The sequence below is a fragment of the Eurytemora carolleeae genome, unplaced genomic scaffold (genome assembly GCF_000591075.1).
Source record: "Eurytemora carolleeae unplaced genomic scaffold, Eaff_2.0 scaffold193, whole genome shotgun sequence".
NCBI lineage: Eukaryota > Metazoa > Arthropoda > Copepoda > Calanoida > Temoridae > Eurytemora > Eurytemora carolleeae.
In genome coordinates this window covers 110,572-122,531 of record NW_019396638.1, presented here as the reverse complement: position 1 = coordinate 122,531, position 11,960 = coordinate 110,572, and positions in this window count along the sequence as shown.

Genomic DNA, 11,960 nt, shown 5'->3' with positions numbered 1-11,960 from the left:
CGAAACCTAGAGTAATGATTGTAAGTAATCTACCGTGTTGTATTTCTCTTGGATGGATCGGAAGATCCTCTATCTTGTGATCGACTCATCTTCAAAAAAGGCAAATCTTCAATATTTCAACCTTTGAAATATATGAAAACAGTTTAAGTTTTAAAGTATCAGAGGTTAATACCATTACCAGGTTGCACAGATTTAGGGATGAAAATATTGGAGTTGGTGGTAAGAACTCAGTTCCTTTGGGTAGATTTTTATTAGACTGCAGTCGATAAAAGGAAATACCTTTGTTTTCAAAATCATAAAACAGTTTTTTCCTTAGTCCTTTGTAATGGTCTGACGTTTGTACTGTCCGACGTTTGCACTAGTCCAACGTTTGTATCTTTCGACGTTTGTGCTGGTACCAATTGCACATATAACAATTTACATTTGGTAATTTGTCTGGCTCGGTATAGTTTGCTAATTAAACCCTATAGAGTGAACACACAAGTATAGGGTGTCCCACGAAACATGACAGTTGGTGAATGGTTTAAAATGTCTTCTTCCATAATTTTTAAAGTTATTTGATACCAAAGAGAATAATAAAAAATATTGTATGGGAGTCATCGTAAAGTAAAATTAATTTCAACGTAAAATATATTTGAGTAAAAGATCTTTTTAACAAAATGAACTTCAAAAAGTCTTTAATATCCATAGGCCCATGTATAGAACCAGGGTATAAAGGAACTGAATATGGTCCACTTATTGGACCAGGGTATAAAGGAACTTACATGGTCCATGTAAAGGACCAGGGTATAAAGGAACTGTATATGGTCTAAAAGGAACTGTATATCGTCTAAAACGAACTGTATATTTTCTAAAACGAACTGCATATGGTCCATGTATAGGACCAGGGTATATAGGAACTGTATATGGTCCATGTTTATAGGACCAGGGTTTAAAGGAACTGTATATGGTCCATGTATAGGACCAGGGTATAAATGAACTGTATATGGTCCATGTATAGGACCAGGGTATATAGGAACTGTATATGGTCCATGTATAGGACCAGGGTATATAGGAACTGTATATGGTCCATGTACATAGGAACAGGATATAAAGGAACTGTATATAGTCCATTTAAAGGACCAGGGTTTAAAGGAACTGTATATGGTCCATGTATAGGACTAGAGTTTAAAGGAACTGTATTTGGTCCATGTATAGGACCAGGGTCTATAGGAACTGTATATAGTCCATGTATAGGACCAGGGTTTAAAGGAACTGTATATGGTCTAAAAGGAACTGCATATGGTCCATGTATAGGACCAGGGTTTAAAGGAACTGTATATGGTCCATGTATAGGACCAGGGTTTAAAGTGGGGGAAAGGGAAAATAACAAAATTCAAAAGATTCAAATTATTTTGCTCCCCTCATCCCTGTTTTCCGTTAGAAGGTTGGTTAATTGATTGTAGACAGAAACAATTAGTAATTATCCAGGAACCTTTATTTCAGAAGACTTCCAAAATTTTCAGCTTTCTTTTCAGTAGGTTTTTCAGCTTTTCAAGCTTTCGTAGCTTTCAAATTTCCCAGCTTTCCTAGTTTTCCTATTATGAGTTTTTCCATTTGTCTTGTCGTTCGAGCTTCCCAAGCGTTCCTATCATTTTAAGCTTTCTCATTTTTCCAAGATTTCCAAATTTTCTTAGCGTTCCTATTAGCAGGTTTCCTATTAGCAGCTTTCCTAATTTTGCTTTCAATATTCCTGAATTTCCAAGCTTTCTTCAATAGCTTTGAGCTTTCCAAGATTCTTTTATCAGCTTTCCTATTCAGCTTTTTCAGTTTTTCCAGTTTTCTAGCTTCCCTAGCTTTCCTATAAGATTCTTTCCTAGCATACTTGCGTCCAGTACTATTCCTAGTTTTCTTAGCTTTCATAGCTTTCTTAGCTTCCCTAACTTTCCTACTTTTCCAGCTATTTTTCAGAGATTTAATAGCTTACATAGCTTCTTCTTTTAATTTCACAGTTTTTCTTTCTTTTTAGCTTTACTTTACTTATCTTTTATAGCTTTATTGTAAATAGCTCTTCTTCTATATGTATTATTGTTGGGCTAAACGGTTGCCGCGTTGAATGACAAGACAGAGAGAGAGCATGTGCGTAATTCTCAGGGTTATTGTGAACGAACGAAAACCCCGTAAATCTTGAAAAGACAACATAAAGTGTTCTATCTGTATTGTTATTAATCTATGGGTTTATTACATAAATGAAGGAAACGAAGAGGGGTTGTTTGTGTACATCATGATATGTTTACGTATCTAACACTGAACACTTGTAAGAGTGATCGTATTTCTATTTAGATATGGGTCGGTTCGTTGTGTACATCTGAGGGGTTTATGATATAAGCTTAAACTCTTCGTATTCCTTCTCTATGGTTTATGAACTTTTAAAGGACAGATACAAACCTGAATTTTAATAATTTTCTTCTTATGATCATTTTATTCTGTAAGAAAGCATTAGAATTATAAAAAATATTTCTAGAAATTGTAATTTTAGAGAAAATTCGTTTACAGTAAGGCGCAATACATATTCATGGGAAAGGTATAAATCTAGAATAATTTGGAGAAGGAGTAAAAATGCAACAGAATTCTGACATCTATATATTTTCTGCGTTTCCTTTCTCCTCCCCTTTCCCTCCCCTTCCCTCCTTCCCCCTCCTCCCATCATTCCCTATACTTCAACGGAATTTGTAGAAAATATTAGGTTTGTTGACAGCATAAAGGGATGTATTGATATACAGTAGCTAAGCCATGGGAACAATTGCAAATAGTGTTATTATATTCAGATTCAGGAATTCATAGAACATAGAACATAGAACATAGAACATAGAACATAGAACAAAGAAAAAAGAACAAAGAAAATATAAATAAAAAAGTAAGAAAGGTCAGAACAAAACAAAGGATGATTGTAATTAAATTTTAATTAATTTGATCATGTTGATTACATGAAATTAAGGATGATAATTAAAAGTATAAAAATATCCTCTCTCTCTAGGTTAATTAGAAGACTAATTGTGCGCTCGTGTAGTGCAGTAAAGAAGAAAAGATATTCTCAAGATAACTCTTTTTCAGATTATTATCTTAAAATCTCAATTAATGTAAGAAATAATCATTACAATAAACTATTCATTAAGCTTATATGTACAAACCAAACAAAACAAACAATTGGCCAAATTTGATCAAATCAGGTTTCAGAAAAAGGGTTCCATTTAGGGTGTACATTTAATACCTTAGTTTACATGTTAGATATTATATTTAATGAAAAGATTACATTGGACTATTTCTAAAATTACATTGTAAAACTTAGAAGATTGCGGATTACTTTTTAAGACAATATTTTTTCGGTGGAAATTTTCTCTTAAATAAATAATCACAGTAATCCGTAGAAATTACTGCACTCGTTTTTAGTCTTAAAGACTGAAGATTTGAATATTACGTTCAATTTACTTCAGTTTGATATGACACACTGCTAAAAGTATATTTAGATTTGTCTCCATAAAATATGAGTTTTCACTGCAGAACATGAAGAAGCAACCCTCAGTATATTTTTAATTTTGTAATTTTACAAGGAGAAATATTTGTTCGCCAATTCTCATAGATTGTTATAAAAATTACATTGCTTCATACTCTTTTTGGTTCATTATGATAGGTTCGACACAGCAGACAAAGCAGAAAACTATGGATTTAAAACGGTAAAGAGTAAAATGTATAATAAAAGTTTCACGGCTGAACTACGAAGGAAGGGAAAGGATGAAAAAGGAAGGTTTTCACGGCTGTTGAACGAATACCGTGAATTCTCTCACAGATGAGACAGGAAGGACGGAATTAAAGGAATATCTGGGGAGAAGTTGAGCATGAAGTTTAGATTTTTCCCTTGAGCACATTTCCTAGTTTTACTTCCTGCTTTTCTATGTTTTAATTCCTGCTTTTTCAAAATCTACTTCCTGCTTTTCCTAGTTGTCCTTACTGATTTTTAGTTTTACTTCCTGCTTTTTATTTTTACTTCTTGCCCTTCTCAAGGTTTTCTTCCTGTTTTATTTTGTTCAGCTTCCTGGATTTTTTATTTCCAATTTTTTAAGGTTCAAAGAACCAGAATCAAATTTAATAGATTGCGAGAAAAGTTGAACTAGGAAGAGGCAGTGGCGCCACTTCTCATGTGCGCCTGTTCAAGTAAAGTACTTATTCTTCAAAGTTCGACTACTTGTCACAAATCATCAACTTTGATCAAAAATCTGCTTTTTAACTCTATGGCAAGATTAACAGCTTAAGAATCATTTAAATTAATCTTAATTTTTTTTTCTGATTCAATAGCTCCAATCGGCTAATTAGGAAGGAGTACTATGATCGATTAATTGAGTCGTAAAATATCTAAACCAAACCATGCAAGTCTTAAAATTCATTCAATCAATCAAAATGTTATTACATAGTTATTTAAGGAATGCAAGACATAATTTCACACAATTTATTGTTCACGCCTTATTTATTACAAAATCACTTTTTAACATAATGGATTAATTATTAACACAGCAAAGTGTAATGAAGGAAAGTGTACAACTGTACAGTGTGATAATTCGCATTTGGTTTTGTTTTGTTTTGTTTTTAGATAAAAATGGCGGGTTTCAGGTTGCAAAAAATGTAAGATATTGTCTTATTGGTTTGGTCTTATTGATTAACAAAAATTGAAAAAAAACTAACAACACTTGATGAGCAAAAAAACTTAAAAAGAGACAATAAAAAAGGAAAAAGTGACAGAAAGAACAATTGATAATTTTTTTATAACAAAAATTTAATAATTGACGAATCATTGAATTTTCTTCATTGAAAATCGTTAAACGGCTATGGGGGGGAATTGCATGGATAGGGTAAGAATCAGATATATGGGGGTAATNGATGAGTAGATAAAAGGATGAGTAGATAAAAGGATGAGTAGATAAAAGGATGAGTAGATAAAAGGATGAGTAGATAAAAGGATGAGTAGATAAAAGGATGAGTAGATAAAAGGATGAGTAGATAAAAGGATGAGTAGATAAAAGGATGAGTAGATAAAAGGATGAGTAGATAAAAGGATGAGTAGATAAAAGGATGAGTAGATAAAAGGATGAGTAGATAAAAGGATGAGTAGATAAAAGGATGAGTAGATAAAAGGATGAGTAGATAAAAGGATGAGTAGATAAAAGGATGAGTAGATAAAAGGATGAGTAGATAAAAGGATGAGTAGATAAAAGGATGAGTAGATAAAAGGATGAGTAGATAAAAGGATGAGTAGATAAAAGGATGAGTAGATAAAAGGATGAGTAGATAAAAGGATGAGTAGATAAAAGGATGAGTAGATAAAAGGATGAGTAGATAAAAGGATGAGTAGATAAAAGGATGAGTAGATAAAAGGATGAGTAGATAAAAGGATGAGTAGATAAAAGGATGAGTAGATAAAAGGATGAGTAGATAAAAGGATGAGTAGATAAAAGGATGAGTAGATAAAAGGATGAGTAGATAAAAGGATGAGTAGATAAAAGGATGAGTAGATAAAAGGATGAGTAGATAAAAGGATGAGTAGATAAAAGGATGAGTAGATAAAAGGATGAGTAGATAAAAGTATGACTAGATAAAAAGATGAGTAGATAAAAAGATCAGTAGATAAAAGGATGAGTAGATAAAAGGATAAGTAGATAAAAGGATGGATGAGAGTGGATAAAAGGATGACTGAAAGAATGAGTAAAAAACTATGGATAAATTGTCTGATAATGAGGGATGATGGGTCCTTTATCTCATCATATCCTGTAAAAAAAACATTTTCACGATCATTAGTTGATACCCATCCACCACTCAATCACCAGGTGGTCTATATACCCCTTCCCCTGAATCCACTGCACTTTTGGGCGTTCTAAAGTTTGAGTTTATAATATGCTGATCTTCATCCTCATCTTTATACTCATCAACAGGTGTTCCTCCAACCCCCTCCAACCCTCCCTTCCCTATTCCACACCCCTCCTTCTATAGCCTTCCTTCCTTCCTGCCTAAAATAGGCGCAAGACCGCCCATCCTGTCAACAGGATAATTTTCTAATTTACTTTTAGAACTCTAAACCAGACCTGTACATTTTAGAACTCTAAACCAGACCTGTACATTGTAGAACTCTAAACCAGATCTGTACAGTTTAGAACTCTAAACCAGACCTGTACATTTTAGAACTCTAAATCAGACCTGTACATTTTAGAACTCTAGACCAGACCTGTACATTTTAGAACTCTAAACCAGACCTGTAAATTTTAGAACTCTAAACCAGACCAGTACGTTTAAGAATTATAACACACTTGCTTTCAGTTGGGCTGAATGGAAGTATAGGACTAGATGTAAGGATAGGACTGGATGTAAGAATAGGACTGGATTAAGGATAGGACTGGATGTAAGGATACGAATGGATGTAAGGATAGGACTGGATTAAGGATAGGACATGTAAGGATATAACTGGATTAAGGATAGGACTGGATGGAAGGATAAGACTGGATTAAGGATAGGACTGGATTAAGGATAGGACTGGATAGGACTTGTTTGGACTGTGCATATTCTGCCAAAATTCAACAGGACTGAATGAAAGGAAAGGACTGGATTAAGGATATGACTGGATGGAAAGATAAGACTGGATGAAGGAATAGGACTGGATGAAAGGGTAGTACTGGATGAAAGGATAGGATTGGATGAAAGGATACGACTGGATGAAAGGATAGGACCGGATGAAAGGAAAGGACTGGATGGAAGGACAGGACTGGATGGAAGGATAGAACTGGATGAAAGGATTTCTCTGGATGAAGGGATAGGAATGGATTCAAAGATAGGAGTGGATGAAAGGATATGGCTCGATGAAAGGGTAGGACTGGGTGTAAGGATATGATTGGATGAAAGAATAGGATTGGATGAAAGGATACAACTGGATGAAAGGATAGGATAGAATGATGGATAGGACTGACTGAAAGGGTAGGATTGGATGAAAGGATGGGACTGGATGAAAGTATAGGACTGGACGAAAGGATAGGATAGAATGATGGATAGGACTGACTGAAAGGGTAGGATTGGATGAAAGGATAGGACTGGACGAAAGGATACGACTGGATGAAAGGGAGGGATTTTATGAAAGAATAGGATTAGATGAAAGGATAGGCTTGAATGAAAGAATAGAACTGGAAGAAAGGATAGGATTGGATGAAAGGATAGGAGTAGATGAAAGGATAGGCTTGAATGAAAGGATATGACTGAAAGGAAGAAAGGGTAGGATTTGATAAAAGGGTAGGACTGGGTGAAAGGATAGGACTGGATGAAAGGATGGGGATGTGATGGAAATTATACAATATATACAGCACTGACTACTACTGAGTACAAGTTGAAACATTAAAAAGACAATTCTAAGAATTTAAGTTTAATTAAATTAATCTAAAGTAGGACTAGGAAAGGGGACCGGGGATATAGATACATAGTAAGCAATCAAATAGCTAAAGGGGGAAAGTTTAGATAAACTAAATGAGGGAAATGGGGGTTAGGAAAGTAGTAATGGAGGAAAATGTTAGGAAGATGGGAAAGTAGTAATTAAGGAAAATGTAAGAAAGATGGGAAAGAAGTAATTGATTATAATGTAGAAAAGATGTTAAAGTAGTAGTAGCATATAATGTAAGGATGATGGGAAAGTAGTAACTGAATATAATATAGAAAAGACGGGAAATTAGTAATTGAATATAATGTAAGGAAGATGGTAAGATAATAATTAAGGAAAATATAAGGAAGATGGGAAAGTAATAACTGAGGAAAATATAAGGAAGATGGGAAAGTAATAACTGAGGAAAATATAGGGAAGATGGGAAAGTAGTAACTAAAGAAAATATAAAGAAGATGGGAAAGTAGTAACTAAGGAAAATATAAGGAAGATGGGAAAGTAGTAACTAAGGAAAATATAAGGAAGATGGGAAAGTAGTAACTAAGGAAAATATAAGGAAGATGGGAAAGTAGTAACTAAGGAAAATATAAGGAAGATGGGAAAGTAGTAACTAAGGAAAATATAAGGAAGATGGGAAAGTAGTAACTAAGGAAAATATAAGGAAGATGGGAAAGTAGTAACTAAGGAAAATATAAGGAAGATGGGAAAGTAGTAACAGAGGAAGATATAAGGAAGATGGGAAAGTAGTAACTAAGGTAAATATATGGACGATGGGAAAAGGAATATAGAGAGAAGGAAAAGTATTGAAGGAACAGGAAAAATAGGTCGAGAAAGGGGATAGGGGAGGTACTTTTAGATGAGAGGTAAGGGAGGGTGAGTGGGCGGAAAAAAGGGAGGGAGATGGGGGGGGGAAGAGGGAAAAGGTAGGAAGAGGGGGGTATCTGATGACAAAAAATTGAAAAGACCTGAATAATGGGTGTCCTGCTACCGGTCTTGTAATTTGCTTCAAAACAGCGGATGTTCACAAATTTGAAAATTTTGATATAAAAGATTAATGAATTGTTCGAGTTTAAGTTAATTTTCACGTCATTCATCCATATAATTCATTCAGCCATATATATCATCCATTTACTTATACAGTGGGACCCATAAAACTGTAGGAAAAAAAACTGAATTTCAGCAATCTTATTTATATAATTAATGTTATAAAGGTTCGCCGGTAGTTTAAAATTCAATTTTAAATAAAATTCTGTGAAATGAGACAATGTCTACTGTGTAGTGTGTACACTGCACCTTAATATTTTTCAAAACAGTTGGTTATGTTATATTATATTTTGTTTTATATAAACATGCGATCTTGAATTAAAAAATGTAGTGAGTCGGAGACCTGGACCCTTATATAAGCTATAAGTGAGATTTTTATCAAAATCTCAAAAGTTGGTTAAAATTGTAGATTATTAGTATTAAGTGCCATAGAACCTTAGACTGCTTAGTTTTTACTATATTTTTAAAGGGACCGTTCACTTATTTTTAAATAATAATTTGAGTTTAACTCAATTACTTGTTTTCCATATTTTTCATACTTTCTACATTCATCCATCTATCTATATAATAAAACAAGACATTCGTATATATATATGTAATAAAGCTCTTCGCTTATATATAAAAATATTCAGATACATACATAGCTATAGCAATAGCTGGCCAAACGGCTGGACCATTCCATTTAAAAAAAGTTACAATTTTTTTTCACGGGCAACGCCGGGCACGTAATATATAAGAGTATATACAATTATATAAATAAAACATCATTGAACTGCTCTAAACTTTCAAGTCCATTAAATAAATCCTTTACTGCTTCTTCATAAACTTGTTCTCTCTATTCTCCCCCCCCCCCCCCCCACATAATTATAGAACCAGTAACTAACTACCCACTTCTTTCACCGTAAAATATGATTTATTAACATAATTGATAAAATTGATAAAATTGATAAAATGAAATTACAACCTTCTGATTCTATTTTGTTCATAATTACTGAATATTCCAAAGTTTTCAGGCCCCGTATTGTATCAAAATGGTTTGTCTTTTTGGTACACAATTTCAAGAAGAACTACAGTTTTTACATTTTCTAATTGAAATGCAAGTTAACATACATAATAATAGTAATACAAAATTTTTTTGGGTGTAAAAAATAAGATAATATGAAATAGATAAAGTTGCATATGAAAAAAATATAAAACCATTGATGAGTATAGAAGAAGGATAGAGAAACACATATTTAGATAGATAAATAAATTTATTAGATATTTAGATAGACAAATAAAATAGATATACAGAGAAATAGATGAGTAGAAAGAAATATAGATATTTAGAGATAGATAGATAGATAGATAAATAGATAGATAGAGAGATAAATTAACGAGTATATAAATATAAAGATATTTGAACGAGTAGATAGATAGATAGATAAATGAACGAGTAGATAAATAGATGGATAGATAAATGAATGAGTATATAGATAGAAGGACAAATGAACGAGTAGATAGATGGATAGAAAGATAAATAAATGAGATAGATAAATGCATGAGTAGATAGATAAAAGGAAAAATGAAAGAGTAGATAGATGGATAGAAAGATAAATGAATGAGTAGATAAATAGATTAATAAATAAACCAGTACCAGTAGATAGATAGATATACTAGTATAGATGTTGTATAAGGATGGGAAAGGAAGCTCCCAGCGTGTTAAACTTAAACCGTGTCCACCTTAAACCTTTAAATTAAACCTTAGATTTAAACCTGGCATTCAGATCTCTTGATCTAACAACAACATTTGTAATACAGGGTTACACAAAGGATTAAACGGTAAAGACGACCTGAAACTCTTAAAATATGACGATCCAATGGTTAAACATAATCTTTAAATGAATTATTCAATGATTTGGAAAAAACAAGTCTACAAATTATCCAGAATATAAGAAAACAGGCAGTATGAATTCCGTACAGTCGTCTCTGAAGTTTCATTCTTATCCTTACATTCTTATTGAGGTTGGAACTATTGTATGCTTTATCCGTTCATCTGGCGCTAAATCGTTTGACTCTGAATTCTATGGGATTTAATCTAAATTAGTTCTTTGTCTCTATTCTTAAATCCGCTTAGACCAGGATTAAATTTTTACATCCGTCTAAAATTTAATAGCAATCCCTTAAATTCAAAAGTTTCCAATGTGCATTGTGAACAAAGAGTTAAGACTGAGCACTATCTCAACCAAAAAGTCCGGCTGCCGAATATACTAATCTTTATTGAAGGCTTGAATATTTTATATAAGTTCTTTTCTAATCAATTGTAATTTGTCTTATTTATCTATCTATCTATCTATCTATCTATCTATCTATCTATCTATCTATCTATNAAAAGTCCTGTAATGGGGGAATGAAGGAAGGAAGGAATAGAGAGAGTAGTGCAGTATATGGTACTGAATCCCACCAATTAGTGTTCTTACAGTTTGGATTCAGCATTGCTAACCAAGCAAGTTTGGAATTATATCTTCAAGACATTACCTTAAAAAGTTTTAGATGACAAACAAACAAACATGTTTTGTATAATCACCACTAGACACGTTTGGTATTATTATCCCTAATCAAACAAGTATGAAATTATTATCCGTAGACAAACAAGTTTGGTATTATTTTCCCTAGACAAACAAGTTTGGTATAATTATCCTATGACAAACAAGTTTGGAATCATTATCCCTAGACAAACAAGTATGGAATCATTATCCCTAGACAAACAAGTTTGGAATCATTATCCCTAGACAAACAAGTTTGGAATCGTCATTCCTAGAAAAATTTACAAATAAAAATAAAATAAAACATATCAGATTAAAAATTAAAAACCAATCAATCTTTCATTTATATTTGATGTTGAAGTAAAGAAATTTGATATAAACCAACTCCCATATGCAGTAGTCGGCGTTTATATCAAAACAGGGAAGACTGCTTTTTATCTAAGTTTTGATTTCTAATAAGCTTTTTTCAAATTTCAACAAGTTTAAAAGTAAACAAAGAAAAATTTAAATTTTTATTTTTATCTATGTTTAAATTGAAAGTCGTCTTATCGTATTGATATATGACTGTATCCAGCCCGAAAATGTATTTTCAGAAACTTGCAATTATGAAAGAATTAGAAGTTTTGACCAAATTATAAATTATTTATGATTCACCCCTTTATTCCCTTTATTTGTTAGCGAACAGTCCCTTTAAGAGGATTGTGTATTTTTGAGAGAAAGGGGATTCTAATAAAGATAAATAAAACATAAAATCATCATTTGTCCGTTTTCATATATCTGTTCTGTATATATGTCCTTGAACCATTGAAGGGTGGGGGTAGATGTTGTCTAAGGATGGGAAAGGAAGCTCCCAGCGTGTTAAACTTAAACCGTGTCCACCTTAAACCTTTAAATTAAACCTTAGATTTAAACCTGGCATTCAGATCTCTTGATCTAACAACAACATT